The sequence below is a fragment of the Lepidochelys kempii genome, chromosome 8, assembly GCF_965140265.1.
Source record: "Lepidochelys kempii isolate rLepKem1 chromosome 8, rLepKem1.hap2, whole genome shotgun sequence".
Taxonomy (NCBI): Eukaryota; Metazoa; Chordata; order Testudines; family Cheloniidae; genus Lepidochelys; species Lepidochelys kempii.
The window spans coordinates 88,426,457-88,449,607 of NC_133263.1; the positions used below are offsets into that span (position 1 = coordinate 88,426,457).

The 23,151-nt window shown below is 45.4% G+C and overlaps 1 long non-coding RNA gene across 2 annotated transcripts in view; it reads left to right on the forward strand.

Moving 5' to 3' along the window:
* LOC140916184 (uncharacterized) overlaps positions 1–23,151 on the forward strand; it is a 58,758-nt gene that overhangs the window by 25,948 nt on the left and 9,659 nt on the right. For both annotated transcript variants that reach the window (XR_012160450.1, XR_012160451.1), the window contains exon 3: positions 16,565–16,703. This is a non-coding gene — a long non-coding RNA (uncharacterized lncRNA). The remainder of the gene's footprint in view (positions 1–16,564; positions 16,704–23,151) is intronic.

Sequence of the window (23,151 nt, forward strand, 5' to 3'; positions counted from 1 at the left end):
TGGCCTGACTGAGGATTACATCCTTCCCTGCATTCTACAGAGTTTTTAGTACAAAGATCATTTATTTGGGCTTTTGTACACGGAGGGTGTATTTCAGCCAACTGCACACCATTCCTATCCTAAACATGAAAGTTAGATGTGTTCATCTCGGAGAGAATATGCTCCTAACCCTTGGAAATTTGTTTCCCACATTTTTACTTAGAGGCGTTTCTTGAGTCTTAATGAAAATAAAAAACAAAGTTCAGCTGAAGCAACTCCCTCTCCTCTGCTGGCTTGCCTGTGTCATTTTTATTGTTTTGGCCAGACATTCAGTGAATTCATAATGCAGCTGGGAAAATGCAACTCTCTCAATTTGTTTGGCTTCTGAGCCATATGGGTACACATGAGCCTAGGCATCTGGCCAACAGCTTTCCTAAAAGTCAGGGTCAAGGCAGTCAACAAGAAGTTGTTGTTTGCTGCATAGTGCTTTTTGCATCAAGTGAATTACAATTACCTACATGTCTTGCTAATTATTAGCATTACTTCCTGTAGATGCAGGAGAGATGTGCAGTAAAGGAAACTCACTAATATTGTTCTATGCTTTACCTATGTGCTGAGCAATGATAATAGTACGTCACTGATACTTAGTAGTCTAGCACAGATGCATAAGAGCCTCCATTTGAACACAGCTTGAAAAGGCTACTGAATCCAAGCTTCTGTTAATTAGGATCAGTCCTATGCTGAATCTGCAATGATTATTCCAATGAACTGGCTGACCAAACAGTTTACCAGAAGGGTATTTTAAAATGCCTCAGGTCTGAGGAAAAATATGATTTCTCAAACTGCACAGCAGTTAAAAACATGTTTTAGAAGTTAATGAAGCAAGAACAGGACTTGCTTGGCAGAAGTCAAGCCTTTTTTCCTGGAAGGTGCTGGCTAAGCTGGCTGCATAAAATCTAAACAAAATCCACAATTTCTGAAATACTGTCCATAGCTGCTGGGGTTTTGTTTGTGTAGCTGTAGGTGACAAGAAGTTAAACTGTAACTGCCAGTTAGTCACTGGCATTTTTTTAACCCTGTGACACTGGGAACAAGATTTCACAGCGCTAACCATCACTAAGAAGAGAATTACTGGGCTAGAATGAAATCCCGATGCCAGGAAAACAAGTTGGCTCAGAAGGAAATAGATTTTGATGACTGATAAGCTGTACAAATCAGTCCTTAAATTACTATGTTTAATGCAGCTCTGGAACTTGTTTCTGTACACAAAAGCCATTTAAAGCTGAAGTTTTTGCTATTTATTTTAGAATAAGGAAAATGAAAGAGAACAAATGTAAAACTTACATGTGTTTATCACCTCTGTAACAGGCTTCAGAAACTCTGGGTATGTCTACGCTGCAATTAAAAACATGCCTGCTGGCCCATGCCAGCAGACTCAGGCAATGGGGCTGTTTAACTGTGGAGTAGATGTTCAGGCTCAGTCTGGAGCCCAGGCTCTAGTACCCTGTGACGTGGGAGAGTCTCGGAACTTGGGCTGCAGTCTAAGCCAGAATGTCTACGCCACAATTAAACAGTCCAGCGAACTGGAGCCAGCTGGCACAGGCCAGCCATGAGTGTCTGTTTTCAGAGGATATGTCTGCACTGCAATTAAAGTGCCTCTTGGAGTTAGAACGGTGGAGGTGCCACAAACAGAGCAAGGATGTTACAGTTTTATTGCCATCTAGAGCATTGACCCAAACTGCAAAGTTTGGATCTAGAGCTGAACTTCCCCAAAGTTTGGGCATGTTTGGGTGCAGAGAGTTTAGCCTAGCTGATTTTAACCCATGTATCATACTGTCAAAGAGAAGTACCCATGTGCAGATGAGGTGGTAAATGGCTACTGCTATCCTCAGAGAAACAAAGTCTCATAGACATTAGAGATGGGACTCAGTAGGTTATCTAGTTTATCCCCTGTCAGTGAAGAGCGTATTCAGTTTTGGGGCTGAGTACTGAGCTCCTATACAGTGTGGATTAAAGAAAAGCAGCTTTACATGAAACTGGGAAAGAATCCACATCCTATAAGTGCTCAGGAATGAATAATTCTACTGATAGTCAGCCTCCTACAATGTGCCTCTGAAAAACCTCTTTAGTGATACTGTCTTATTTTCAGACTAAAACACACATCCTGCTGGATTATTAAATCTCAAGGAGAAAACACAAATGTTGCTAAAGTCCATGCTGGGAATGGAAAACAAAGTTACAGCAATGTTTTGTCTGAACTTTGAGTTGTGCAAAAAGGAGCACACAGCTGGTCCAAGAATGCTGGGCCAAGAACGCTTGTAAGTCTGGCTTGGTGCCTCACTTTGAAAAATAAGCAAATAACCTGCATACGAGTTAAAACCAGAGTTAAATGGAGAATACTGTACTCGCCACTGGTTCTATCCAGTGGCAAGAGGATCAGAGTTAAAGATCCTCGTGTTCCATTCACTGCTATTAGTTTTACTTGTGGCACCTCAGAGGCTCAGTTTTATCCACCTATGCATGTGTTGGGTTGTTTTTTTTTGTTTTTGTTTTTATTGTACTGCCCAGAGTGTTACATTAACAATGACAGCACTAAAAACAGGAAATATAAACTAGAATCGTTTTATTGTTTCATGATGGCCCTAATTTATTAGATTATGGTCATTTTTCTTCTCATCTAAATGGAAAAAATACCAGTCTATTTCTACATAGCCTCAGCAAGGGGAAGGTGGCTTGTTCCTTTTCATGGTAACTAGGTTTCGTTCCAATCAGGGAGTAAGGAGTGAAGGATCAGGTGAAGATTTTAGCACCTGTTAGCTTGAGGCAGCAGAACTCAGTGCCACTTAGTGAAGCCTGAAACCTGCTAGAACAGTGGTTTTCAAACTTTTTTTTCTGGTGACACAGTTGAAGAAAATTGCTGATGCCCGCAACCCAAAGGAGCTTGGGATGAGGGGTTTGGGGTGTTGGAGGGGGCTCTGGACTGGGGTGTGGGGTGAGGGCTGTGGGGTGGGGCTGGGAATGAGGGGTTCAGGGTGTGGGAGGGGGCTCTGGGCTGGGGCAGGAGGTTGGGGTGCAGGTTCTGGGCTGGGGCAGGGGGTTGGGGTCCAGGAAGGGGCTCTAGGTTTGGGGGGGGCTCAGGCTGGGGCAGGGGCACAGGTTGGGGCACAGGCTTACCTCGGGCAGCTCCTGGTCAATGGCGCAGCGGGGGTGCTAAGGCAGGCTTCCTGTCCTGGCACCAAGGACTGCACTGCACCCCAGAAGCAGCCAACAGCAGGTCCGGCTCCTAGGCGAAGGCACGCAAGTGGGTCTGCATGGCTTTTGCCCACAAGCACCGCCCCCCGCAGCTCCCATTGGTCCCAGTGCTCAGGACAGAGGCAGCGTATGGAGCTCCATGGCCCCCCTACCTAGGAGCTGGACTTGCTGCTGGCCACTTCTGGGGCACAGTGCAGTGTTAGAACAGGTAGGGACTAGCCTGCCTTAGCCGGGCAGCACCGCTGATTTGAGTAGTAAAGGCTGAAGAAGGGCAGAGAGGAAGGAAAGGAAATTGTCTCTTTCCTGCTGTCCTGTTAAATAATTTTATCCAATATGCAAGTGTCTGTGCTTTTGAGGCTTGGTTCAGGCAGCCTGACTGGTTTAGTGTTAGGTGGATGGCATGTGGCTAATTCTATAACAAATAGAAATGCCACCAACAATATGTGCAGTATTATTATTTATTATTATTTATGGTGCCAAGTGCTTTGCAGGAGACAGACGGGGCCTATCCTGAAGAGCATACGGTCTTGACTGCGACCCTCTTATTCACATTAGTGAGCAGTTATTCACATAAGGAGTTCCACTGATGTCAACGGGAGTCACAGTGTGGACCTAAAACTGTGTGCACGTCTCTTTTGCCAGCCTTCTTTCTTTAGGGCAGAAACAAGGCTGGCTTTAATATCTGGGGAGCTGTTACTGAAGTTACTTATGGTGTTGGGGAAACCCATTCCTTTGATTTCTTCTCCTCCCTGCAAATTCCCCTTCACAAATCGCCCCCTCAGTTACATCTCATGCTGTCTTCCCCCCACCCCAAATTAAATGTGGATTCATTTCACAAGTCAGAACATAATGGTTTTCCTTTATCTTTCCTTGCAGCATGGTTTGGACTTATGGGAGGATGGGTAGGGTTGCTACCTATACAGTTTTCACTCAGATAGTCTGGGTTTCGACTTGTGTGTCCGGGTGCTGTTTGACAAACCCTGATGTTCGGTTTTCTTTATCTGGGGGAAGAGGCGGAGCAGGAGGAGGGACCATGGGGAAGAGCAGGGGGTGGGGCCTTGAGGGCCTGGTCAACCACCAGTAGAAAGGTGGAACCCCTAGTGGTGGGTGGGTGATGTACATGTTTGGGTAGCCATGTAGTAGTGAAGATGGGATATAACGGGGGGATTTATCTATGGAGATGGAAAGCAAAGAAGAGATCTTGGAAAAAGCATCATCAAAATTTTCAAATGGCCTGGATGTATGAAGTAAGCAAGAAGTCAAAACTCACACCCGCATTATGGGCTTGAGTGACAGGGAGCATAATGGTGTTGTCAACAGTGTCAGAGAAGGTGGAAGTAAGGAGTGTAGTTTGGGCCATGTTCAGACTAAGCTGATGACAAGATATCAAGGAGCTGTCAGAGGGTCACTGTTGGACGTGAGATTGGATGGGAGGTGCCAGGTCAGGGTTGGAGAGGTAGATTTGTGAATCATCAGCATATTGGTGACCACTAAAGTCATATGAATAGATGAGATTGCCCAGAGAGCAGGTGTAAGGAGAGAAGAGCAGGGAGCTAAGCACAGAGCCTAGGGGTACCTCCTGCAAACAGTAGCAGTGGAGGCCCCATAAAGAGAGGCTGAAAGAACAGTCAGAGGTAGGAGAGGAGATAGCATGAAGACCCAGTGGGAATAAGATGCCTAAGAGAAGAGGACAGTTGACAGTATCAGAAGCACTAGAGAGATCAAGGAGCAGAAAAATGGAGTAGAGACCCTGAGAGCTGGCCAAAAAGAACTAATTAGAGACTTCTGCTTTGTTAAATGCACACAAGTAATAAGCTGTGGCCAAGAAAAAGTAAGCAGGAAGCAGCAGGTGATGTTCTGATTCTGACAAGGACATAGAAGGATAAGAGTGCAAGAATCATTTTTATTTTGAGAACAAAAATGTTCCTCACGTTTCATTCCGGTCTAGTCACATAGCTGGTTTGATCAGCTTCATTAAAGTGCTGTACACCCGGTTAGGATTCACCCAAGTGTGCAAAGGCCAAGATGTGAGAGAGCAGTTGGATTATTTTTCGCACAATGAAGCAAGCAAGTTCTTCTGTGCTTGTTTTTGACGTCTAGGGAAAGAGGAGGTCTATTTTTGTCCCCGCTGGATTTTGGGTAAGGGAGGGCACTGAGGTCTTGTTTGCTATCCTTTTTTACACAATGCCGAGAAAACTGCTCTGAATTGACAGTGGCATTTCTGTGTTGGAGATTAAGATGGAAAAGGGGATTAGTCATTAGTTAATGGGTAGGCAGGAAGTGAGTGGCTACAAACTGGGCATGCAGCTAGTCTATGCTAAAACAGCCTATTATTCTTGTTACCTGCTCTCCCACTCTTGCCACCCCTTGGTTGATGTAACCCATCCTTTAAGCCTCATCTGTTTAGGCCTGATGCAGCAAAGACATGCACGTACTTGGGTGCTGGAAGTAGTTTTCCATTGACTTTCATAGGACGGTTGATAAATTGTATAGTCAATTGTTTGACCACACATGGCTATAAAATATACTCAGGAGACTAAATAACCAATACTAGTTAGGTTTATTGCTTTAAGCCAACAATAGCGTAGTACAGGGAAAAGGTTCAATATGATACCAGTCTTTGGGAAGCTGTCTCGCGCAGTGTTATATTCACCTTATGCAGCAGGGGTGCTCCCAAAGTTGCATATTTCAGCTGGCATTATTTGTAGGATGATTTCACAAGTTACACATCTCTTTACATATCACTAAAATCCAACCCATCAGTTGTCCTAGTTCTTTAACTTGTTCTGTTCCTTTCCTTGTCTTTGTTTTGGATACTAGCATTCCAGGTACTGATCTGTGCAGGTACCGCCTAGGTTTGTACCAGGGTAGAACAATCCTATATCTTGTCCTTTTCCTTTAGGATGTTCCAGTACTGGCCTGTGAGAATAACTCCCTACCTGTTGCTATGGTAAAATACTTGTATGTCCTCATCCTGACAGTGTTCTTATCTACTTAACTGAAGTAAGCTTTTGCTGAATGCTAGGGGTTATGGATACTTAGCATAAATGAACAGGGTTTTATAAAAAGCATAGGCCAATTTAGGCTAGATAACTACTCCATGCTTAATATATATAAAAATCAGTATGTATATGTGTGTGTGATTTATACCAATATATAGATCTATAATATGCTAGCCCAGAATATAGTAGTCAACACAGTGTGTGTAAAGTTCAGCGTATGCACAAGTCTTGGCAGAATTGGAGCCTGATGTTGTAAGCTCTTTGGGGCAGAGACTGTAATTTACTATACATTTGTACAGTACCCAGCACAATGAGACCTCAGCTTCGTTAAGGCCTCTAGATGCTTCCACGATCAAAATAATTGATCCTTATTAGAAGCTGGATTCTGCTTCCTTTGAAGTCAAAGGAAAAACACTCCTTAAGTCAAATTCTGTGTCATTCAGCAGCCTCTAGTCTCTGAGTGGCTCCAGCAATGCCAACCAATCAATTAAGGCGAGTTTGCAGCTGCTTGGCATTGCCAGAGTGGTGCAAAGCAGCAAAAGCAGACCAGTGAATCTAGCCATTCTCTCATATAGGGGAAAGTGGTGCTTTGAAACTGATGGTATGTCCACTGTGCAAAAAACAACCCACGGAAGCAGGTCTCAGAGCCCAGGTCTACTGACTCAGGCTCAAGGGCCTCACACTGTGGGACCTTCCCAGTGGGGCTGGAGCCTGGGCTCTGAGACCTGCCTCTCTTGCTGGGTTTGAGTCTGGGCTCCAGCCCCACTAGGAATGTCTGCTCTGCTATTTTTAGCTCTGCAGCATGAGTCCCACAAGCCCGAGTCAGTTGACCTGGGCTCTGAGACTCAATACCATGAGTATTTTTGTAGGGTAGATGTACCCGAAGCATTGCAATATCAGCGCCTTTCCAACTGAAGCTCGGTGCCATTTCTCTCAGAGCACATATTAAAAAAAGGTGTGGTGACAGGATTTGGAACAGAAAATGTTTGAATCAGAGTGTAAAATACTCTGCCAATGCTTTTAGGGCCAATTCTTGGCCTACATTTTTAAAATATATTCTAATTTGATGGGAAGGGGGGAATCACTCAGACACATCCCCTCCCTCAGCTGCATCTTGTGGATGCGTCTTCACTTTACAGTCAGGGTCTTTGATTAAAGCCTCTGGACTTATTATACAATGGGATGTTTATTATCTTTAACTACATAATTAACTCGGTAAGGTGCTTCTTTGGCAGAACTGCTGTAAGTCCACTTCAGAATGTTTGCCATTCTTTATGTCCATTTCGGGCTCAGTTCTGCAGAGTGCTTTTTGTGCCACTCCAGAGTGCTTGTTACCTTAGAGCAGTGTGTAACACCTTGCAGGACTGAACACTTAGAATTTTAGTAGTCTCTTCTCCAAAAATGCTTTTCAGGTGACCTGATACTAAATTTGCTGGCTAACTGGGCCATTTTCGTGTTTCCATCTCCGTAATTGGGTACCATTTAGGGCTGCCAACTTTCTAATCCCACAAAACTGAACACCACTGCCCCACCCCTTCTCCAAGGCCCCACCTGGTGCTAACTCCCTCCCCGCTCCCTCCATGGCTCACACTCCCCCACCCTCACTCAGTTTCACCAGGCTGGGGAAAGGGGTTGGGGCGTGGGAGGGGATGAGGGTTCCAGCTGGCGGTGCAGGCTCTGGGGTGAGGCCAGGGACAAGGGGGGGTTTGGGGTGCAGGAGAGGGCTCTGGGCTGGGGCAGGGGTTTGGGATGTGGGGGGACTGGGGGTGCAGGCTCCAGTTGGGACCATAAATGAGGGATTCAGGGTATGGGAGAGGGCTCCAGGCTGGGGCAGGGGGTTGGGTTGTGGGGGTAGGGGGAGTGAGGGCTCCAGCTAGGGGTGTGGGCTCTGGGGTGGTGACAGGGATGAGGAGTTTGGTTTGCAGGAGGGGGCTCAGGGCTGGACAGGGAGTTGGGGTGTGAGGGGAGGTTGCGGGGTCCCAGCAGCACTTACTACAGCCCCACATGCTGCTCTTGTGCCCACAGTTGCTGCCCCCGCAGCTCCCATTGGTCGTGGTTCCCGGCCAATGGGAGCTGCTTAGCTGGCACTTGAGGCGTGGACAGCATGCAGAGCCTCCCTGGATGCCCATGAGCCTAGGGGCTGTAGGGATCCAGCGGCTCCTGCCAGGAGCTGCACAGAGCTAGGGCAGGCACCTCCTGACCTGGACCCTGAAACCTGAGCTAGGGCAGGCACGGAGTCTGCCTTGGCCCTGGGGCCCCGCTGCACTGCCGACCAGACTTTAACAACCTGGTCAGCAGGGGTGACTGGAACTGCTAGGGTTCCTTTTTGACTGGGCATTCCGGTCAAAAACTGGATGCCTGGCAACCTTAGATACCGTGTGCTGGACACAGTACAATAGCCCTAATGAACTTCTATAAATTACCAGTGCCGCTACCTAGAGAAACTCTAGATCTCGAGTTCAGCTCTGTAGCTTACGCAGCTGATGTTGTACAACAGCCGGACACCTATGAATTAATGATACTCTTCGCTATCTTGGAAAATTGGTGTCGTCGACTTGGAATTGCAATAAATGCCAAGACAATGAAGTGGTTGTAGCTTGGAAAAGGGACGATTAAGTGGTGAAATGCAGTAGTGGTGAAGTCACACAAGTAAAACCTTATGTGTACCTAACATAAGGCCCTGCAGGTCTAGAACCCAGGCCTGAAGAGCTGCTAGGAGCTGTACCAGCTTGTGCTCCACTGCCCACAAACCACTGTGACCACAAACCATGGGAAGTCCCACCTCCAGGGACTATGTACTCTAGGGGTCTGACAGGCAGCAGCCTTATGGCTCCTGATTGGCTCCCCACCTTATATAAACCCACGGGACATTCCGGGAAGTATCCAGGCATCTTCTGTAGCTGCCATGACCATTTCTGGTCCTGAACTCCTGGTTTCAACCTCTGCTTGATTTGTACTTCACCTCCTGACCTGGACCCTGAAACCTGAGTCTGACCCTTGGTATCAACCCTGGCCTGGAACCTGACTATTAACTCCTCTGCTACTCCCAGCCTCGGGTTTGACCCTGCTCAGACCCTTGGTCCCTACTTTCCTTGTTAGGATCCTGACCCCCTAGGAAGCTTTATCAGTGCCAATGGTTCCATCAAGGATGAAGTTAAAAGGAGATGTGCTTTAGAGCCAACAGCTGCCCAGAAAGTGGTGAAATTCCTGATTAATAAAAACATTGTTTGGTACCAAAGTGAAAATGTATCAAACCAGTGTACTAACAGTATTACTCTATGGTCTGCAAGCAACTGCCTTAAATGAAACACTGTAAAAGTGCCTTAGGATAAATGAGAATCAGGCCCAATACCTTTTTATCTCCTTCCTTCACAAAACCAAGAGATGTGTATCCAGCATTTCTCCACTTTTCCTGCTCCATGGATTTCCCAGATAAGAGACAAACTAGAAGCTTGTTAGACCTGACAACAGAGAACTTTGTCTATAACCAGATGTGGGTTGGAACTTTCATATTACTGCTTTATGACATTACTTTCCTAGTGTTTTTGTGGTGAGAACAACTTAGTGCATAACGATGAGGGGAACTAAAAACTCTCTCTACAGTTTATACTATGTGCACGCAGACTCTAGTGCAGACAGACCAGCAAACTCCTGATTTTTGGTGGTGGTGTGTGTTTTTTGTTTTTGTTTTTTTTCAGTGGGAGAGGGAGATCCATTTTCAGAGCCAAAATTTAGCGTCACATAAATACTTCTTTCCAGGCATTCTGGGTATGTCTACACTGTAATAGAAGCTGTGACTGTAGCCTAGGTAAATCATCAAGCACCCAGAGAGGAGAATGTTATTTTTAGCTCACTTCACAAGCCTGGGGTGAGTTTTCCACATGTAAACCATTTCCTCATAACAACTTCAGTACCTAGTAATTGGTCCTGGACCTGTCTGACTCAACTGATTGCAAAGCCGGAGTGCACTGTACATATTTATAATATAGCTAACTAATTTAGCCACTTCCTCTGGCTGAGCCATGCTGAACTGAGCTCCACTCTGTAAAAGGGAAGGTCACTGAATGGCATGGGTGGGACTAAGACGAGGTAGTGAAAGAGAGGATCTTGAGGTACCCTGCCAGGAAAAAAAAATTGGGGTATTTTTTTTCCTTCCGTAAATAGAATGGACCCATTTGAAATTAAACAATATAGTTCTCCAAACCAATCGGCTTTTGCAACACAGAGTGGAAACCTGTTCAATATATAACTAAGGTGCTCAGAAAGTCTGTTTTTGTACATGTAGGAAGTATTCATTTAAAAGGGCCCCATTGTGTCAGAATATATGTTTGGCTAGGAGTACAGCAACTGTATTCTTTCATTGTCTTATTAGGGTCGTTTCTTCAAAGATTAACTTGGGACTGTTTACCTTCTGTTATGCAGGAAGGTAATTCCCCCCCCCCCCACCCCTTCTAAAAAATAGCTCTTTGCTTAGCAAAATTGCTCTGCAGTTCTTTCCCTATGGTTTTTCTGGCTGAGTGCTAGTCATAATTAGCCAACATATGTATTTAATAATGGAGGCTAAAGGAACAAGAAGAGAAGTGGCCTGCCCTGGACAGCCTTTTCTTTTCAAAGTGCAGTTCTGAAGAGTGAATCTGTCAAAATGGCATGGTGAGTTCCATGTTAATTGATGTGGGCATGGTGGCAAAATGAGGACAGAAACTTGCATGGAATTAAGTAGCAGGCTGCAACTTTTTGCACAAGGATGGGACACTACCTGCTGATCACCCACACTCTCCTATGCCAAGCATTTAATGGGTTCCAGTGTCGGGGCTCCTTACCATATAACCCATAACATGGGGTAGGCTCTCTGCAGCTTTCACCCCAGGATTCAGTTCTCTTTGAACCCTAGCACCCTCCCCCCTGTGAAGGACGGAGGATGCAGCATGGTGAGGACCTCGGCCCATGAGGGCCACGAGGTCTGACCTTGGCCTGCAACGACCACAACGTCTCACCCTATCACATGAGCCCAAGGCCCATCACCAAATTCCCAGGTTTTTTGCTTCTGGGAACCCTTTCCAGTGTGGTTAAGAGAATAAAATGAATGAACGGGTTCCCCATGGCCCCTGTGCTGGGCTAAATCCTGAGAGCTGGGGAATGCTGGCCAATCAGCACTCCTCTCCCCTGCTGGCCAGTGGGTGCCAGAGACTCATGAGAGGAGTTACCTATTGTCCCTTGGCAAGTGCCTCTCTCCCTTGCTATTGGGGCTATCCCCCTTTCACCACTAACCCCATCAATTTCCCCCCACCTGTTGATGCAGGTGGGTGGCATTGGTACCTCTGTGATTCCTGATCCAATTACCACAGCTTGGCAAACTCCACCTGGAATCTGGAAGTCACGCTGGATTCTTTCCAGCTAGTGCTTCGTCACCAATAGAAATTCCTATACTAGAAAATCATTAATAATTCTGTTGATGATGCACAAACCCAAATACAATCCAGTCCTCTCTCCTAGAGCTGAATCGGTGCTGCACTGTGAACTAAGTAATAAATCCAGTAGTAACTTACTTTAGGGCCAGATTTTGCTCTGCGATATTTGTGTGCAATTTGAAGTGATTCACACTAAGCCAGAAAGGTAGTGAAGTGATTACAGCAGAGTCAAAGTGAATGATTGTTGCTTACAACTAGGGTGGAATGTGGACCTTAGTCAAAGAAGGGAGCAGAGTTGAATCTGACTCCATTGAACAAGAATGCACTATTGCTACTTGGTTGTTTTCCAGAGCAGAACCAGCCATTTAAGTGGGAGGGTCAGATCATAATGTGCAGTACACTTTGCACCACACTGCTGTCACATGCTGGACTGAAAGTAGGTGTAGCTGGTGCAGTGAAGGGAGACTTTCCAGTGCCATCAAGACAGGGGGCCCAGTCTATGCTGATTCTTGGCTGCTATAATATTGGGGCTATTGGCAACCACTGTAGCTTAGAGCAGCCTTTAGATCACATTTACCACCTCCCTAGCTGTATTGTGTACTCCTCGGCCATACTGATAGTTTGGGCTGGAATATTTTTTTTATGGTAAAAGAAAAAGAAGGCTAGAGTGTGACAAAGTAGAAATATCACCATCAGCTGGGATCTTGACACCAGTCAAGATAACTGGTCAGTGCTTGGCTCAGAGACCCTACTGATCCCACAAAGATAAATCAAAGGTGCCTCAGGGAGTGGAATCATTGATACAATGGGTGGCATTCTTCCTCAGAGTGAGTTCTGAACCAAAGTCCATGCATAGTTGTAAGGTAACCTCACTTGAAGGGTGACCTCCAGAAGTGCTGTAAACCCAAAGTCCTGACCATTCATCATTTCAGATTCCTTGATAAGATCCTTTACTGGTGTCCTGGCCAAACTACTATATTGGTAATTACATTCTGCCTACCTAAAATTATTTTGTGTAGTTTAACTTGGGTATGGTAGTTGCAGCAGTTCAGAAGTGAAGGAGGGGTGTTGCTGTCAGCTGTTAAACAGTCACCATGTTTTGCCCAAGACGTGATTGCATATTAGCCATGCCAATATATGCATGGCATTGTAATATGTGTTAAGATTCTTTTGGACAAAAGCCAGTATATAAGCATTACCATAGTGTGCAAGAGCCCTAGTCATGGGCCAGGACCTCGCTGTGATAGGCACTGTACAAACACAACAAAACAATAGTATCCGCCCCAAAGAACTTATCATCTAAGTAACATTGTTCTCAAAGGGGCCTCATCATGGCGTATACATTTACCCAATTCTGCATCTAAAGCCATGCTACACTGCCACTGATGTCACTCAGGGGGGTGAAAAAAACACACCACTGAGCGACATAAGTGTCACCAGCACAAGCAGTAGTGTGCCTAGCACTACATTGGCGGGAGAGCTTTTCCCACCCACATAGCTGCCGCTGCTCACTAGGGATGCTTTAATTATGTCACCAGGAGAGCTCTTTCCCATCGGCATCGAGCGGCTACACGCGAGATCTTACAGTAGCGTAGCAACATCAGTACAACTGTGCTGCTGGAAGGTCTCTAGTGTAGACACAGCCTTTGACTCTGCTTGCAATTGCCATTTGCACACACACTCACCATGTTTGTGTGATCTAAAATTTGAAGGCAGAGAACTTGATTCTCAGTTGCCCTGCCCCTTCTGTAGATACTTATGCCAGGCCAGAGTGCATGCAAAGTGGGTGTAACCATGGGGGGCGGGTGAAGCGTCTCTTTGGGGAGACTAGCCCCCTGCCCTGCCTCTTCCGGCTGAGGCCCCCCCCCTCTGGCTGAGAAGGGGACTGAGAGTGCGGCTGGGACTGCAGTGGAGCTCTCTGCCCTGGCTGGAGCTCTGAGCCCAGAGTCCCTCCCCCATTCCGCCTGCAGCCCCATCCATGGTTCCACCCCATCCAGCCCCATCCATGGTTCCACCCCTTCCCTCTGTCCCTGTTCCACCCACAGCCCTGTCCCAGTTCTGCCCCCACTCCGCCTCTTCCTCCCCCACTGTGGTCCCAAGACCGGGAAAGCTCTGTGCCCCTGCCGCAGCCAGCCCTGGGGCCACAGCAGGGGGAGACTTTTCAGATGGCCCCCAAATCTGCCACTGCGCCCGCCCCCCCCACACCACTTGGTGGCATGAGGTTTGGGGAGCCTTCGCCTCCCCTAACCTCCATTAGGGCCATGCTTTGGTGTAAATGGCTATACAAGCTGCATGGAAATGGAGAATAATGCTCAGTTTTTTGCCCGGAATTTTAACTGCTACTTTTGAATATCTGTCTCATAAAGCATGACTGTGAGTGGAGATGAGGGGCTCAATAGATTAATGGATTAAGAAACAAAGGGCCTAATTTCCCCAGGATTGTGCACCTTGTGTAAGCATTTACAGCACTGGTGCTGTTCATGAAGAGCTGTAACTGGTAGTGTTTTACATCCACTTGCATAGATGTAAAAGACTCTACAAGGTGCAAGGCAATGGAAAAATGAGGACTTGAATCTAACAAGTGAGCAGTTTTCATATGGAATTCTGTTTTATGTATTTCTCTAGTGCCATCTTGTGGCTGCTCCTTTTATTCAATCCTATTATACCCCCCCCGTGCCTCTAGTTTGTCTTTTTGACTGAAGAACTTATGTTCAATGTTGCATCTATATTTTAAAGACCATGAGAACTCTATCTTTAGTACCTTATGATGATGTCCCGTGTATGTTTGTTTTGAATTGCTTTTGATAGATATCCAGAAGAAAGGTTTCAGAGTAGCAGCTGTGTTAGTCTGTATTTGCAAAAAGAAAAGGAGTACTTGTGGCACCTTAGAGACTAACCAATTTATTTAAGCATAAGCTTTTGTGAGCTACAGCTCACTTCATCGAAATGCATTTCAATGATGTGAGCTGTAGCTCACAAAAGCTTGTGCTCAGATAAACTGGTTAGTCTCTAAGGTGCCACAAGTACTCCTTTTCTTTTATCCAGAAGAAAGTGGCCATTAAAGCTGGGTAGGAAATGGGTTTCCCATTTTGTAAACATGTCTAGATTTAAAAAGAAAAGAGAAGTCCCATCCTGAACTGGGTCAAAAATTTATAAACAAACAAACAAAAAAAGGGTTTGGGTCAATTGAGACATTTCATTTTTGATAACTTTGAAACATTTCATTAGATTTTGAACATTAAAAAAAATTACTAAATTTCTAAATGAAAAGTAATTTTGAAAATGTCAACATGAAATGTTTTGACAACTTCCAAAGGTTTTGTAAAAAAAAAAAATATGTTGAGAAATTTGTTGAAACCAGTAATTTCCTGTGATGTTTCAGCTTCAATGATCAACGTTTTCTGATTGAAAAAAAGTTTATCAAAAATCTCAGCCCACTCTATTGGCCATCTTACAACATGGCTCTTCTCTGAAAAGTGACTCTGTGTGTCATTGTGAGGTTGCATGTACTACATCACCTCTCCAGGATTTCAGGACAAATGTGCTCAGGTTTCAAGTAAAAAGATGAGTGGAGAGCTGAAGGAGTGGTTTATCTGCTCACCATGCAGGCAGCCTGGAATCTGAGTCAAGCTGAGTTCTTTCCACATCACCACCAGTAGAAAAGACAATGGCTTTACAGGACTAACAGGAGTAAAAAGTAGCGAGCTAAAGTACTCACTGGTTACAGACAGAGCAGATCTGTTGAGTAAGAACGTGTTTGTGTGGGAAATTTCCCCCAGAATTCTAACCGATTTAAAAACTGGTTGGAGCCACAGACCAGGCAGCCTGGATTGTTTTGACTAAATCAGTTTCAAATGTAAATTGGTACACTTTAAGGTGTAAATTTTGACTTATAAAGCCTAGATCTTGTATGCCTCGGATCATAGCAATGTAGGGCTAGAAGGGAGCACGAGAGCTCATCTAGTCCTTCCCCCGCCCATGCTGCAGCAGGATTCCATATACCTAGACTATCCCGGACAGGTGCTTGTTTAACCTGTTCTTAAAAACCTCCACAACCTTCTTAGGTAACTCGTTCCAGTGCTTATAGGTACAAAGAGTTTCCTCTCTAAGAGTGTGTCTACATTGGAGCTGGAAGGTGTAAATACCAGCTTGAGGAGACATACCTACACTAGCCTTGATCGAGCTAGCCTGCTAAAAACAGCAGTGTAGCTCCAGCAGTGCTAGCCACCCCAAGTATCTACCTATGGTCTCAGACAGGACTGTACTTGGGATGGCGAGCCTTTCCCATCCCTCATGCTGTTGTGGCTACACTGCTATGTTTAGCATGCTAGCTCAATCAGAGCTAATACAGGTATGTCTCCTTGAGCTGGAATTGACACCTTCCAGCTCCCATGTAGACACAGACTGTCTCTCCCTTTACCATCCTGTCAGAATTGTAGTGAGTGGGTCTGCTCAAGCTGGAACTTCCTCAGTATTGGGGAAACTGTGTGCTTGCATGCGCGGGGGAGGGAATGCTACCAGAGCCCTGCCAAATAGCCTGAACCATGGTATGCTGAAAAGCCCATCTAGTCTCTCTGACTTTTCAAGAAGGGAAAGATTTATGAAGGTTGTGAGCGGTGAGAAGCAAGGGAGGGGGACATAGTTCAGTGTCTATTTTTTTGCTGGCTGTTGTTGGTTAGGGGAAACCGAGAGAATTGTGAACTACAAGAATAGTGGCCAAGAGTTTAAAAAGTGATTTTTGGGTGCCTCTATCTTTCAGTGCCCAACCAGAGACACCAGGTAGATGCCTGACTTTCAGAGGGTGGCTGCTCAGCATTTTCTGAAAATCAGCTAGTACCTAGGGCAGCTAGTGCCTCGGGTAGGCGTTCTATCTTTTATCTGTTTTTTACACATTGTTCAGTTCAATACTGTTTTGACTTGCAGGTGAAAGTGTGTGTGGGGAAAGCAAGCAACCCCCATCTTAAGAGACCACCCATGAGGGATGGTATTGACTCAGACGACAGCCTCCTTCTGATACACTTATGGAGCTTCAATTACCTCTAATAGGAGTTGCATCAAGGAGGTATGTGTTTGTATCCACTGAGTAAACCATTTATGGACTTACTGAACAAAGGGCGTGAAGAGCTTTATAAATTAACAGTGCTGATGTAGAAAGAACTCTAAATTACCCTCTAATGAAAACTCTGAGTTAAGAATAAACCTGAAGCTCTTAACAAGAGAGGAGGCAATTAAGAAGATAATGGTGAGCCTCCGCTGGCTTTGTCATTATGTCTGAGAGGATCAGGTCTGACCAGTAATGATTCTGCAGTGTCAGGGTTTAAGTTTGGGGAACTGGCACGTATCTGTCTGCATTTGTCAGCCAAACAATGTGGCAAGACTAGAAACCGGGCTAGAGTCAGAGCACATTAAAGCTGTGCATTATCTGCTTATCAGCAGGAACTTGACCTATAATAACACAAAAAAGCAAGGAATAGCCAGACCGGAAGAGGGGGTCTGAAAACATATGGTATGGAAGTTTGGCCATTTGGTTGTTCAGCACCAAGTCCTTGTTGAATTGTCCATTGTTGGCTTATGAAAGTCAAAATCTACATTTCTTGGACCTGTGCCTTAGAACAATGATTAATAAAGTTTGTTTAAAAGCAGGAGAAAAGAATCAAGATGCAACATGTTTAGGGACAGAAAACCATAGCCATGAAAACATGTCCTCCTTGCCATCCTACTTCCCATTCCCACTCTACCACTAGGATGCTTACGGATCAGTATTCCTTTCTGAGTAATGTAGTTCACTGAGGTCATGATTCAGCAGAGCATTCAAGTTCTATTGAAATCGGTGTGATACGCGAACATGTCTAAATGAACGTGCTTAAACGCTTTGCTGAATTGAGACTGGATTTTCTTCCCTCTTTGGAGGGATTATTCTTATTCCCTTAAAGTGTATTTTCTTTCTGAGAAGTTGCTATGGCCTCAAGGGCTCTGTTCTTTTATCTTTCAGTATTTGAGTGTTGTGGGATAGAGAAACTCAAAAGGCCTAAGAGGTTTTGCAGGATGTGCTCCTCAGCCAAGCCCATGTCTGAGATTCTCAGTGACAAGCTTCTCATTATGACTGATCAGTAGTGGGTCATCTGACTGTATTTGAGCAACATACCTGCTGATTCCATTCTTGCTTGTTATGTGTGGCCAATGTGATATAGATGAAAGAAGATCAGCACAGGTTATAATTTAGCTAAAAAATCCCATTTACAAAATATCCGCAGACAGTGATGTAGCAAAAATGTCATAGTCATTATTAATTTATTATGGTAGCATCTACACTGCAGCTGGGAACATATCTCGCCACCTGGGTAGACAGACTTGCACTAGCTCTTCTCTAGCTAATGCACTAAAAATAGCAACATGGATGTTGCAGCACGGACAGCAGCTCGGGCTTGCCGCCCAAGCCTGCCCAACACCCTGGGTCCGAGATGAGGTGGGTAGCCCGAGCTACTGCCCATGCCGCAACATCCACACTGCTATTGTTAGTGTGCTAGCTTGATCAGAGCTAGTGTGAGTCTGTCTACCCAGGCCGGGAGGCATGTTCCCAGCTGCAGTGTAGAGATACCCTGTAAAGCCGTCATGGACCAGGACTCCACTGTGCTAGGTACCAACACAGCGCAAGGACTGTCCCTGCCCCAGCGAGCTTAGACTCCAGCTGTTAATTCCACCATACGTAGCTTGACTCCTGGGTTTAACCTGTGCTGGGGAGATGCCCCGCCAACACGCATTAACGTTACAGCTTAGCCATAAATCAGCAAGAACATTTGTTCCAAAAAATTTTCAAATTCGAAGAGGATTTTTCCAAACAATCAAGCAATTTTTTAATGTTAGATTAAGTCTAAAGACTGGGCTTTGATCTGAAAAAGGCTTCAAGTGGTCAGATTGCATCCTCCGCTACATAGCTTCAAAAGGCCTGAGAACCAAATGGCGGCAGCCACTCTGTTTCAGGCTTAGTCAATAGAACTTCAATATACCTAAAGTGTTTCAGATTTTAAAATGAAATAGAAATGAATTACATGGGTGTGGGGGGAAGAATCTTTAAGAGGATTTTGTTTGGTTCTATAGTTCTTTATAACTGAGTTCACTTGGCTATGGACCATTTTGTTCACACAAATTTTATCATCATATAGATAAAGGCGCAGCTTCTGCTGTGCTCCCTTTATTCTTGAAGGGCTCTGCACAGAATCTGACCCATAGATTTCTTTAGGGCCTGATTCTGATTTCACACTTCTGTAACTTTACTGACTTCAGTGAAGTTATTCCTGATATTCACCAACCTAAGAGATCAAAATCAGGCCCACAATGTACCTGTGTGTGTGCATACACACAAACACACACACGAGGCCAGTGGCAAATATTTTCCCTTGAAGGTCCCTGTTAGGTTCTATCACAACATTTCACACCCCCACCACACACACCCCAGCATTTAAGGCCATCTTGTCAGATGTTCCATTCACTTTTTGTTGGGCTTTTGGCATGTGTCCAAAGATTAAGCAAACATTTCCCCAAATGTTATAAAACACTCCAGTGCTTAAATTAAGGGGTAAAATTTCACACCGACCCATGGAGATAAGAGGTTGATGTCCCCACATGTGAACTGTTACAGCATGGCTCGTGTCTTGTCATATTTTATTGCATAATTGAAGACCATTTTGTTTTACCAACATATCCACCAGGACGAACATTCTGTTTCAGCAGTGATGTTGATTAGGTGGTGATTATCCTAGCAGTCCTTACATTTGTGTCAGCATTTCCAGAGCATACTAGTAAGACCTGACTGTACCACTAAGCCCCAAGAGCAGCACTGCCCCAGGGGAAGTTCCAGGCACTGTAGTGCCTTCCTAAACTGCCTGGCATATAGAGGTAGCACGCCTACTACATCAGCCATTTCTCCTTTCCCTGTAGCCTGTCAGCATTGATGGCCAGTGTGGAAGGTGACAGGGCCATGATGGCTCTGCTTCCTCCAGACCCTTCCCTGCACCTACAGAGCATTAGCAGTGATCAATCCCTTCATCCAGGAGAAAACAGGGAAAGCAAGAGAAGGAAAATATCTTTTGCATTGACTATTATACAAATATTGGCTTTGTTGGTCCAATACAAGATATTACCTCATCCACCTTATCTCTCAAATATTGGCTTGTAAGACTGAGTCTTACCTTACTGAGTATACATAGTTTTGGAAGGGGCAAAACAGAGTGATACCTTGACAAAGCTCACATGAAAAAATCAGCTAGAAGACACTGGAGGTAAGTTTTCTAAAGGCTCCTTACCAGACATCCAGGCATATACTTGTGCACCTGCAGAATTGTCTCTGCACATATTCATGCCCAAACTATGCAGGGATTTGTACCTCCAACACACTTTAAATAGTCTAGCAGCTGCACAGGTGTGTTAGAATTTGCACTTACAGAATCCACTAGTGGCAGTAGATTGCATAGGTGCAAAATTTTAAAACACAGAGGGGTTAGTTTATTGAAAGTGAGTGCACAGGTGTTGGCATCTGTGAAGTGCAAGTGCAAAGTCAGAGGCTGGCTCTGAAACTGTCACCCTTTGTATCACCCTGGCAAAGTTTGTTAGACTCTAGTAGCTGATGATTCACATTTAGCAACTATGACGGTAAGACGTTTTGTTGCCAGCCCCAAGTGTTCAAAAATCATGAGTGAAGGCTCCAAAAATCTTTGTTTTGTTTGTTTCATAAAAATCAAGAGGTGGGTTTGTTTTTTTTGTTTTTTTGGGTTTTTTTAAACCACGTTAGGGGTCTTTTATCTGCCTTCTGGCAGTTGAGCCCATAGAGTTCACATTTTCATGCTTCTTTTCACAATGAGTAATCATAGAATCATAGAATATCAGAGTTGGAAGGGACCTCATCTAGTCCAACCCCTTGCTCAAAGCAGGACCAATCCCCAATTAAATCATCCCAGCCAGGGCTTTGTCAAGCCTGACCTTAAAAACTTCTAAGGAAGGAGATTCTACCACCTCCCTAGGTAACGCATTCCAGTGTTTCACCACCCTCCTAGTGAAAAAGTTTTTCCTAATATCCAACCTAAACCTCCCCCACTGCAACTTGAGACCATTACTCCTTGTTCTGTCCTCTTCTACCACTGAGAATAGTCTAGAACCATCCTCTCTGGAACCACCTCTCAGGTAGTTGAAAGCAGCTATCAAATCCCCCCTCATTCTTCTCTTCTGCAGACTAAACAATCCCAGTTCCCTCAGCCTCTCCTCATCAGCCATGTGTTCCAGACCCCTAATCATTTTTGTTGCCCTTCGCTGGACTCTCTCCAATTTATCCACACCCTTCTTGAAGTGTGGGGCCCAAAACTGGACACAGTACTCCAGATGAGGCCTCACCAATGTCGAATAGAGGGGAACAATCACGTCCCTCAATCTGCTCGCTATGCCCCTACTTATACATCCCAAAATGCCAAAGGCCTTCTTGGCAACAAGGGCACACAGCTGACTCATATCCAGCTTCTCGTCCACTGTCACCCCTAGGTCCTTTTCCGCAGAACTGCTGCCTAGCCATTCGGTCCCTAGTCTGTAGCTGTGCATTGGGTTCTTCCGTCCTAAGTGCAGGACCCTGCACTTATCCTTATTGAACCTCATCAGATTTCTTTTGGCCCAATCCTCCAATTTGTCTAGGTCCTTCTGTATCCTATCCCTCCCCTCCAGCGTATCTACCACTCCTCCCAGTTTAGTATCATCCGCAAACTTGCTGAGAGTGCAATCCACACCATCCTCCAGATCATTTATGAAGATATTGAACAAAACCGGCCCCAGGACCGACCCCTGGGGCACTCCACTTGATACCGGCTGCCAACTAGACATGGAGCCATTGATCGCTACCTATTGAGCCCGACAATCTAGCCAACTTTCTACCCACCTTATAGTGCATTAATCCAGCCCATACTTCTTTAACTTGCTGACAAGAATACTGTGGGAGACCGTGTCAAAAGCTTTGCTAAAGTCAAGAAACAATACATCCACTGCTTTCCCTTCATCCACAGACCAGTAATCTCATCATAGAAGGCGATTAGATTAGTCAGGCATGACCTTCCCTTGGTGAATCCATGCTGACTGTTCCTGATCACTTTCCTCTCATGTAAGTGCTTCAGAATTGATTGTTTGAGGACCTGCTCCATGATTTTTCCGGGGACTGAGGTGAGGCTGACTGGCCTGTAGTTCCCAGGATCCTCCTTCTTCCCTTTTTTAAAGATTGGCACTACATTAGCCTTTTTCCAGTCATCCGGGACTTCCCCCGTTCGCCACGAGTTTTCAAAGATAATGGCTAATGGCTCTGCAATCACAGCCGCCAATTCCTTTAGCACTCTCGGATGCAACTCGTCCGGCCCCATGGACTTGTGCACGTCCAGCTTTTCTAAATAGTCCCTAACCACCTCTTTCTCCATAGAGGGCTGGCCATCTACTCCCCATGTTGTGATGCCCAGCGCAGCAGTCTGGGAGCTGTCCTTGTTAGTGAAGACAGAGGCAAAAAAAACATTGAGCACATTAGCTTTTTCCACATCCTCTGTCACTAGGTTGCCTCCCTCATTCAGTAAGGGGCCCACACTTTCCTTGGCTTTCTTCTTGTTGCCAACATACCTGAAGAAACCCTTCTTGTTACTCTTAACATCTCTTGCTAGCTGCAGCTCCAGGTGCGATTTGGCCCTCCTGATTTCATTCCTACATGCCCGAGCAATATTTTTATACGCTTCCCTGGTCATATGTCCAACCTTCCACTTCTTGTAAGCTTCTTTTTTATGTTTAAGATCCGCTAGGATTTCACCGTTAAGCCAAGCTGGTTGCCTGCCATATTTACTATTCTTTCGACTCATCGGGATGGTTTGTCCCTGTAACCTCAACAGGGATTCCTTGAAATACAGCCAGCTCTCCTGGACTCCTTTCCCCTTCATGTTAGTCCCCTAGGGGATCCTACCCATCCGTTCCCTGAGGGAGTCGAAGTCTGCTTTCCTGAAGTCCAGGGTCCGTATCCTGTTGCTTACCTTTCTTCCCTGTGTCAGGATCCTGAACTCAACCAACTCATGGTCACTGCCTCCCAGATTCCCATCCACTTTTGCTTCCCCCACTAATTCTTCCTGGTTTGTGAGCAGCAGGTCAAGAAAAGCTCCCCCCCTAGTTGGCTCCTCCAGCACTTGCACCAGGAAATTGTCCCCTACGCTTTCCAAAAACTTCCTGGATTGTCTATGCACCGCTGTATTGCTCTCCCAGCCGATATCAGGAAAATTAAAGTCACCCATGAGAACCAGGGCGTGCGATCTAGTAGCTTCTGCGAGTTGCTGGAAGAAAGCCTCATCCCCCAGGTCCGGTGGTCTATAGCAGACTCCCACCACTACATCACTCTTGTTGCTCACACTTCTAAACTTAATCCAGAGACACTCAGGTTTTTCTGCAGTTTCGTACCGGAGCTCTGAGCTAAATGTACTTTTTTAAAAAAAGGTGCAGCTGAGATTCTCACA